Source organism: Chenopodium quinoa, unplaced genomic scaffold (assembly GCF_001683475.1).
Source record: "Chenopodium quinoa cultivar QQ74 unplaced genomic scaffold, ASM168347v1, whole genome shotgun sequence".
NCBI lineage: Eukaryota > Viridiplantae > Streptophyta > Magnoliopsida > Caryophyllales > Amaranthaceae > Chenopodium > Chenopodium quinoa.
In genome coordinates, this window is record NW_018745174.1 from 1,803,455 (window position 1) to 1,812,652 (window position 9,198).

At 31.7% G+C, this 9,198-nt stretch overlaps 1 long non-coding RNA gene across 1 annotated transcript; it reads right to left on the bottom strand.

Annotated features, from left to right (window-relative positions):
* Window positions 1-3,051: 3,051 nt before the first annotated feature.
* LOC110710540 lies at window positions 3,052-4,198 on the bottom strand. The gene is made up of 3 exons (XR_002509172.1): window positions 4,026-4,198; window positions 3,839-3,932; window positions 3,052-3,275 (listed from the first exon to the last, which is right to left on the bottom strand). It is a non-coding gene; the product is annotated as an uncharacterized LOC110710540 (long non-coding RNA).
* Window positions 4,199-9,198: the final 5,000 nt, after the last annotated feature.

Here is a 9,198-nt window from a genome sequence, read left to right on the forward strand (position 1 = left end):
AGCATAGCAAGATTCTAGGCATGATACTAACAAGATTAATAACAAACCCTAGCATGTCACTAAACAATAAAAATCAAATCTTTAACCCTAACATGATACTAACAATCATAAATATTAGGAAGAAAATAAAAGGCATCATAACAATCATATTTAATATTAAAATTAACCTAGACATGATATTAGGAATATCATAATAACAATATAAACATGATATCTACATCATAAAATCAATTAAAACCATTAAAGTACTTACTTGGATGCCTCGTACCTCTTTCTAATAACAAAATACACGCGTTAGTAACTTCAAGGAAAAATAATAATCAAAGCAATTAAATTAAATAATTGAAAGAGAGATTTGGGACCAAACCCTCAGAAATTAAAACCTTTCACGTCTAGGGCGAAGGCAACTTCGGATATGGCTAGGTGTATCTAGATCTTGTGAATCCGGAATTTTGTATGAAAAAGTAAGAAAGAAAGAATGCTAAAGAATTAATGTTATTGAAAATTGATGAATGAATGATGTAGATGATGAATGAAGAGAATTAATGAATGGTAATTGATGATGAAAATGGAGTTTTTTGATACAATATTTATAGAGAAGATCATCAAAAAAGATAATTTAACAAAACAGAGTCTGAAGATCGCAAAACAGCAATGGCGCCAGGCGCCAATGGCTAGCGCCTGGCGCCAATCCTGGTTCCAGGCGCCAAGGCCTGGGGTTGGACGCCAAAGTGGTTTTCAACGCGTTTTCGAAAATCTGATAAATTTCCTGTACTGGAAGATAAAATAATATAATTCCATCGAAAATGTTATTTGATCTTGATTAAAACTCTGAAGAGTCCTAATTGAATTAGAAATGTTGAGAACCTTCTAGAATGTTCTAGAAGACTAAAACCATTCCCAATTGCATTAGGAATGATAAATTATATTAGGCCCTCCCCTAGATCATTAGGCCGTACTTAAAGCTCAAACCGGGCCCAGTTTAGTAAATTGGCCATAACTTCCTCAATATTCATCGGAATTGGGCTTATAATATATCGTTGGAAAGGTCTTTGCAAGCCCCATCCAAATACACCACTATTGGACCCATATCATGGACCAACCAAACTGGATTGGCTGTTTTCTTAAAATAAAGTTTTCAAAAACAGGGAGAATAAAAGAGAAATAAAACTTTCCGCAACACTAGACCTTTCCACACTTTCGTTTCATTCGATTATGACTCGACGTGAAAGGCACTCATCACCGGGTTTGGTTTTGCAAAGACACAAATGGGTGTCTACAGTAGGACGCAAAGCCTTCTCGGCGTCAGCCAGAAACTTATGGCGGTAATAAGCTTCTCTTTCTTCTACAGAAGTTAAGGGTGTACAGAGTTCATCCTCACTGGATTTACCCGTATTTGCACGCATTCCAGAACCAGACATTCACAAATAATGAAATAAACGCAAAATCTACTTAACCACAAACTAGTGAGAAATTGAAAAGAAAGTTAGGGTTTTTTTACCTCTTTTGAACTCAACTCTTGAAAGCGTAACTCAGGAATTAAGTGTCCTCCGTTTACAAACACCGGTCACAACACAACTGAACAAACCTTTGACAAATCGACTCCTGAATCGCAGAAATATGTGCGTACTACGAGCGAAATGAAGTAGAAATTTTTCAAAAAAATTTCGCAAAGGAAATGAAGGGTCAAAAGTACGAAATTTGATATTTTATACTGTCCAAATGAAACGGTTGATGTGACATTTACTGCATGCCATCCAACGGCTGTAATAAAACGCCTTTTCTAAAACACCCTACTTTGATGACTGACACGTGCCCCATTATTTTATTAAGTTTCCCGCCAAATCCTGGGGAAAAATTCAAATAAAGTGAAACCATATTCACTACTATTTTCGGTTTTAGTTTAAATTGAGCAAAGTCCTATCGGCAATTTGCTCACTTGGGGGGCAAATCGTAGATTTTTTCGTCTTCAGTTGAACAAAATCCTATCGGCAATTTGCTCACTTGGGGGGCAAATCGTAGATTTTTTCATCTTAAATTGAGCAAAGTACTGTCGTCAATCGTAGATCTTTTCGTTTTCTCATCATTCTTGAATGGTATATTGTGTACTAGCACCGTGTTCGATCGCAAGTGAGCACGTTAGTTTTACTAACGTCCTCACTTGGGGGGCTAGTTGTACGGGATATACCGGTAGCATCTATAATATGCCGGTAAAAGGGTGACGTGTAGTTTAAATTCCTCGTTAATCATTGAATAATTCATGTCCTTACCGGCATCAGTCTCTGCCACGTGGAGAGCTGCTTCTCGGAACGTGGCATGTCCCTCTGACACGTGGAGAGTCGCTTGGTGCCGCGTAGGCACCTGCTATTTACAAGGTCGAAATCCATTACCAGCCCTCGGACATCAACGGAAGCAGAAATCAGCAGGAACAGATAGTTCCAACTTTGTTCGTGGTTATCCTAATAATAGGATTATTAATCGACAATTAAATGATGATTAGACTAGTAGAATATATTGTTTGTGCCATTGTTGAAAAATTGGTCCACATTGCATTTTCTATAACGTCCTCATCACGCCTACATAGATCGATCTAGGCCCTTCCACAAATTATCAATTGTCTCTCTTTATCTTCTTCAATTATGTCATTTTCTTCATTTACTATATTTTTAAAATTTCATATATTGACAAAAAATAAAGATACAGAGTAATAATTAAAAACGCAAATATTAAAAACGCAAATTTTTACTACTCATATATTTTGTTGTTCCGATACATATATATATAGGTTGAAAAAACACGAAATTAATAAACTAACTCACACTAAACTCTCAAAATAACATAATGGATAAATGTTTTACAAGCTCATAAAATAATAACTTAATTTCTTTTTTTTTTTTTTTTTGACAAAATATAAAATTTAATTTATTTGAAGGGTGGAGAAGACTTTTTAACAACACTCTTCACAAACCCAACAGCAGCATAAAGCTGCAAGGCTGCGCGCACCAATCCATCCGCCAAACAAAAAATGAACAATCATTAGATAGACCAGAATAATTAACAAAAACTAACACTGATAATTTTATTATTCACATGACAAAGTATATATATATTGTGTATCAAATCATAGATCAGTTACACATAATTCAAGAATCCAATAATTTCACAAACTGTATTAAAAACATGATAGATACAACAATCATCATCAATCATTCAATCCATGATTCTTTTAGCAGCAGCACTCTTCACAGATCCAACAGCAACATAACCCGGCCAAACTGCAATTTTTAGACAACATTCAACAAACAAACAATATAAACAATTTTGTTTATCATACATAATTTATTATTACTATGTATATATATAATTTGACTATATATATATATATATATATATATATATATATATATATATATATATATATATATATATATATATTAATTCTTTGAATTAAAAATAAAGAGTAGCTTAATCTTTAATCCAAATAAAGTCATGTTATATTCTAAAATTGTTTTGTTTAAAATTATGCAAGATAATCTTGTTTCACACATGCATATAAACACATAGTACCAACAACTAGACTTTTATTATTAGTCAATTATGCATGAAAATTAATTTTGTGTCTGGTTGATTATTGGCTATATGAAGAAAAAAAAACTCTAACCCCCCCCCCCAAAAAAAAAAAAGTTAACCAATCAATCATCGGAATTAAGTAAGTACATAAATCGGGTTTGCCTAAGGCACCTTATGTGTCATAGCTAAACCTAAAAAAACATAAAGAATAATAACGAACAGAGGGAGTATTATTCATTAAGTTAGGGAATAAAGAGAGACGACGTACCATCCTTCAATGAAACCTTTCTCACCCCTCTTCTTGGTGCGGAACCAACCCTTCTTCTTCATCTTTCCTTCAGGAGGACTTAGAGTCGGGTAACCTACAACATCATCATCATCATCAAAACTCAAAAACAATTCGAAAACTTAAAATTAACAACCGAAAAATAAAAATAAAAAAAGAAAATTAATACCTGCAGGAGGAACGTTGTCCATGTTTTGTTGTTGTTGTTGTTGAGTTTGTGTGTTGCTCATAATTTCTGTTTGGTTGATAACAATTCACAAAGTAATTGGGTTGTTGTTGTGGTGTTTTCAAGGCTTATAAACTTGTTGTGATTTTTTTTATGGGAGGAATGACTAATGATTTTACATGTATTTATAGGCAAACAAAGTTTAGGAAAATAGGTAGGAAAGATTTATTCAAGGAAGGTTCCAATTAGGCTTACGCTTTTTAGGAAACGCGTTTTTTATTAATTCCATTTTCATTTACTTTTATTGTAAAAAAAAAATCATTTTAATTTTATTTTTCCTTTCATATTGTAGTAATGGTATAATTAAATACGACTACCAATTTTACACGGCTGCTATGTGGTGTTATAAGGCCAATAAGGGTAACAAGTCAAATATTGCTTATGAAAATATTATTTCTTTAAAGTTTTTAACTTTTTATCCTAATTTAATGTACTTTTCATAAATATCTTAAATTGGATTTCAATTGTCATAAAAAAAAAATTAAAAAAAAAAAAAAAGGTTTGATATCTGTTTGGAACTTAGATTTTTGATCTTATACTTTTTTTTGTTAAACATATTCTTATTAATGATATCTGTTAGGATATTGAATTGATACTCGTATCTGTTGGATTTGTAACCTAATGAACTTATATCACATGGATATATTAGAAAATATAATAGTAATGAAAAATTTAAATAAATCATAAATATATTATTGCGTTATAGAGTATATATTACACAAATCTATTAACAATTATTAAAACAAAACATATTGACATCATTAAAGGGCACATGTCAATTCCTTATTAAAAAATTTCCCGCCTAAACTATTTTGACATCATCATTTTTTTTCCTTTTTTATTTCAAAACTAAATAAATACGGTGCTTCTTTCAAAATTAATTAATGAGATTATGAATTTTTTTTTTTAAAAAAAATAAATAAATTTGACACCTACTCCCTCCATCCCCAAAAGAACGACCCATTTGGGTTGATTACGCGGGTATTAAGAAAGTTAAATAAAAAGAAGTACTAAACTATATTGAAAAGATAAATTTACAAGGGGTCTCTAAAAAAATAGAGAGAGATTTGTATAATTTGTTTTATGATATGTATAACAATGGCGGAACCTCCCTTGAAGAGCTCGTACTAAAGGTCATTGGTATAACATAACTTGCTCATTTCTCAACCAAAATACATGCATTTGTCACCAAAATGCTCACAATTCAACATACAATCATATGGGACAAACATTTTCACCAATTATACATCACATAAGAAAATCTCAATTCGATTTTTTGGGCATTTTTCGAAAAATATGAGAATTAAACTTTGTCCCTCTTCTGCCATGAATGACCCCACTTCTCTCCTTTGCCATTGATGTTGTCATCGTCGCCTACAGGGTAAGAAGGAGATCCACCATTATTGTCGTCTTTATCGTCATCTCCTCTGCCGCACGAACTATTTGGTCAACTTGGCTGACCCAATAATTTGTGTACAAATAATACTCTTATATTACAATTAAAAAGAAACAGAAGTAGTAAATTAATCTCCTTTTCACGAGAATAGATTGTCCACTTTTCAAGTTTTCAGTGGGAAACAAACTTTTGATTTGATAAATAATTCTAAGTTTCTAACAAGTAGCCAAGTATATTTAAACAAATAATGGCTACTTAATTCGTGCAACGCACGAAACTAAACTAGCATTATTTCTCAAAAAAAAAAATTGAAAAATACATAGTATTACACATACTATATAAATATTTCCCATTACGTATCATAACAATAACAATGACAAGTATGTGCTCTTAACTAACTACAATTATATTACTTAAAGTACAACATCATCCATACAATCAAACTACAAAGTGATATAATCAATAAAAATATGTTCGAAACTATTTCAAAAGTTTCATAATGTTTAGAAAAGTAGTCACAATCTCTATCTCTAAAGGAATAGTTGTAAAATTTCTTCAAAAAAAAAAGGAATAATTGTACGAGAATAGTTTAATTTGTGATTAAAAAAAAAATTCACAAATTTTATGTTATATAATTACGTTTGTATTTAGTATTTAACTAGTTATAATCTTATTCTCCGTAACAATTAGACGTATTGTACTTCATAACATGTAATTAATACAGTTAATTGTTGTTAAATTAACTATATGTCAAGCACGCATGGCCAAAACCACGAGTAATGTAGTTATTCTCAAAACAAATTTGAAATCGGTATTAGTTTAGGTGTCCGGTATATCTATCATTTTTTTTTCTTCAATATTTTAATAAATCCTTAAAAAGGAGATAGAACTAATGTGTAAGCCCATCATGATTTAGCTTTTTTGTTGCAACTATGAGTTTAATTGACATTAGTACTTTACTTTAACTACTTTGTTTATAATAAATTAATAATATTGTTCCATGTGTGACCCAATGGAAAAATTATGATGAAGATATTTAAAATGGTTATGAGTGAATGTTAATGCTACTAAATTTAAGAATCTTCTTTAGACCTTATAATCGATCTGAACATGCAAATACATAAGATTTTAGAATCTTTCGAATGTTTGATGTTTTACAACTCACAACTTTGGAAAAGAATGGCAATGCCAAGCTGGTTATATATCTTTACTACTTCAAATAGATCTTTCTGCCTTTTTAAAATATATTTCTAGGCTATGAAAAAAAAAAAGATGGACCTTTATATTTTGTTAGTGGCGCATAATAATTTAGCTAGCTAAGGATAAACATTCTACAAGATCTACTTTTGTCTAATTTGTTTGGGGTATTGAGAGACTGAAAGCCACGAATATGCCGCAAATATATTAATAATCTATAAGCAACTTTTGTGTGCGGCTGGTTATACTGTATGGCCAGCTAACACTCGGGTAACCCTTGGCCGAGTAACTCGAGTAAATCCTAACCGAACCCCTCAAGTAATCTATGTCCGAATTACCTCTCGGATAATCCGGACTGAGCCCCTCAAGTAACCTCTGATCGAGTAACCCCTAACCAAACCCTTCAAGTAACCCATGACCGAGTAACTCGAATGTTCCCTAACCGAGTAACTCGAATGTTCCCTAACCGAGTAACTCGAGTAAACCCGGTCACACTATGTGTCTCACATATAAAAAATTTCAGAGGCTAAAAGCCATCACCAAGAATTTATCGACTAAGTTAGCTGGCGCACCTAATCGATTCTATAACATTGATCATCGAACTAGTTATACCATTACCATCATTCAATAAAGGAAGATGCCTTCCTCTTTGTAGAAAAACATACATTAACCGAAAGTAAAGGGAACATTTTTGTTGGGAATATATTCTTCATTAGAAAAAAGAAGAAAAAAAAAACTAATTTTATTTTGGTGATAAGATAATAGATAAATTGATAAGAGGAGTTAATGAAAGAAGAATATGTCCTTTTCCCAAATAAGGGTGCGTGATCAAATTGACATTTTGACGGAAGCAATAATAATACGCGTTCAAACTTAAAATTCATATGCTAATTGAATTTTTACTTTGACAATTGTCAACACACGTGGTCATTATTGATTGGTTTAAGTCATCAATTTATGATCTCAAATTATCAGATCATTTTTCAAGTAAAAAAAAGCTAATTATAAAATTAGTGAAAGGGTTAATTGTTTCTTTAAGCATTTTAATAACACAAGCAAACACAATACGAAATTATAGTCACTTTCATCAAAATTTGATGATTGTATTTTTTCGTAAGTCATACTAATTCAAGTCAAACATGAATTACTATAATCAAAATTCACAAATAAGTGGATAATACAACCTACATCCTACACGCACACTTATTCTACTACTATTTCATTTGGTTTAATTTGCTTTGTCCTACTTTATTTTAAGCAAGGATTTACCATAATTTTTCTTCTATCTTCCCATAAATAAAAGTTAGAATTCACACTCACATTCAATGTAATCCTATGTTTGTATGTGGAATTTTACTTTTTATGTTTCGTTTGTTTTGATGGAAAATGTCTTTCACGAAAATTAATTTTTTTACACAGAAAATAATATTTAATGGAAAATGTATTTGTAAAAAACGTATTTCTTTATTTGTTCAATAAGTCTTGTATAAGGCGGACTTACACGTTAGACGGTAAATTTAAGGATAACTTTAACAATTTTTATGGTAACTTTTAATTTGCAATGTATTTGACAGCGTTTTAATGTGTAATTTCTAATGGATACATACCATGAATACTAATATGATTGATCTAATACATTATAAGTATTTTTAAAGGTAAAATAATTTTTGTATTATATAAGGGTAAATAAATACTTTTAAGGTAACTTTAATTGGTCTTATTATAATTTAATGAAAGTCCGCTATATTAAAGAATTTGTGTTATTTGTTTGGTTATTATAGGTATACTTGTGGGAGAAAAAGAAAAAGAAAAAGGAGAGTAAATGGAATGAAGAAGAAGGATGGAGCATTGAGAAGAGATAGAGAAGTGCGGAATAAAAAAGGAAAATGTGACATATATACTTTCTTCATCAAAGGTAGGTTTTTCTCGTAAAAGTAAATTTTCACCGTGGGAAAATTATCACTATTAGAAAACAGGCAAATAGCGATGGACTAGTTCCGACGGACCCATTATTCCGTCGGAAATTTCCGACGAATTCAACAATTCCGTCACAAATCCGTCGGAAATTTCCGACGGGATAAAAATTCGTCGGAATATATGTGCGTTCCGACGGAAAATTCCGTCGGAAAAGACATTTTCCGACGGATTTATAGTCCGTCGGAAATTTCCGACGGAATTTTCCGTCGGAATATATATATATATATTTTAAAAAATCTCAAATTCTAAAAATCCTAAAAATCCTTTACGCCTCTTTTCCTCTTCTCTCTCCTCTCCTTATCCTCTTTCCTCTTCATTCTCCTCTCTCCACTCTGTCGTTCTCCTCTCCTCTCTCCTCTCGTTCTCTTCTCTTGTTCTCTTCTCCTCTTTCCCTCCTCTACTTTCCTCGTATCTCCCACCACCACCGACAACGCTTATCACCATCGACATCACCACCGACATGAACAACATCACCATCACTGTACCGAGTTTTCACCCTTTTCCTGTTTTCGACAAAAAATTCTTCTGTTTTCGCCTACAATTTCT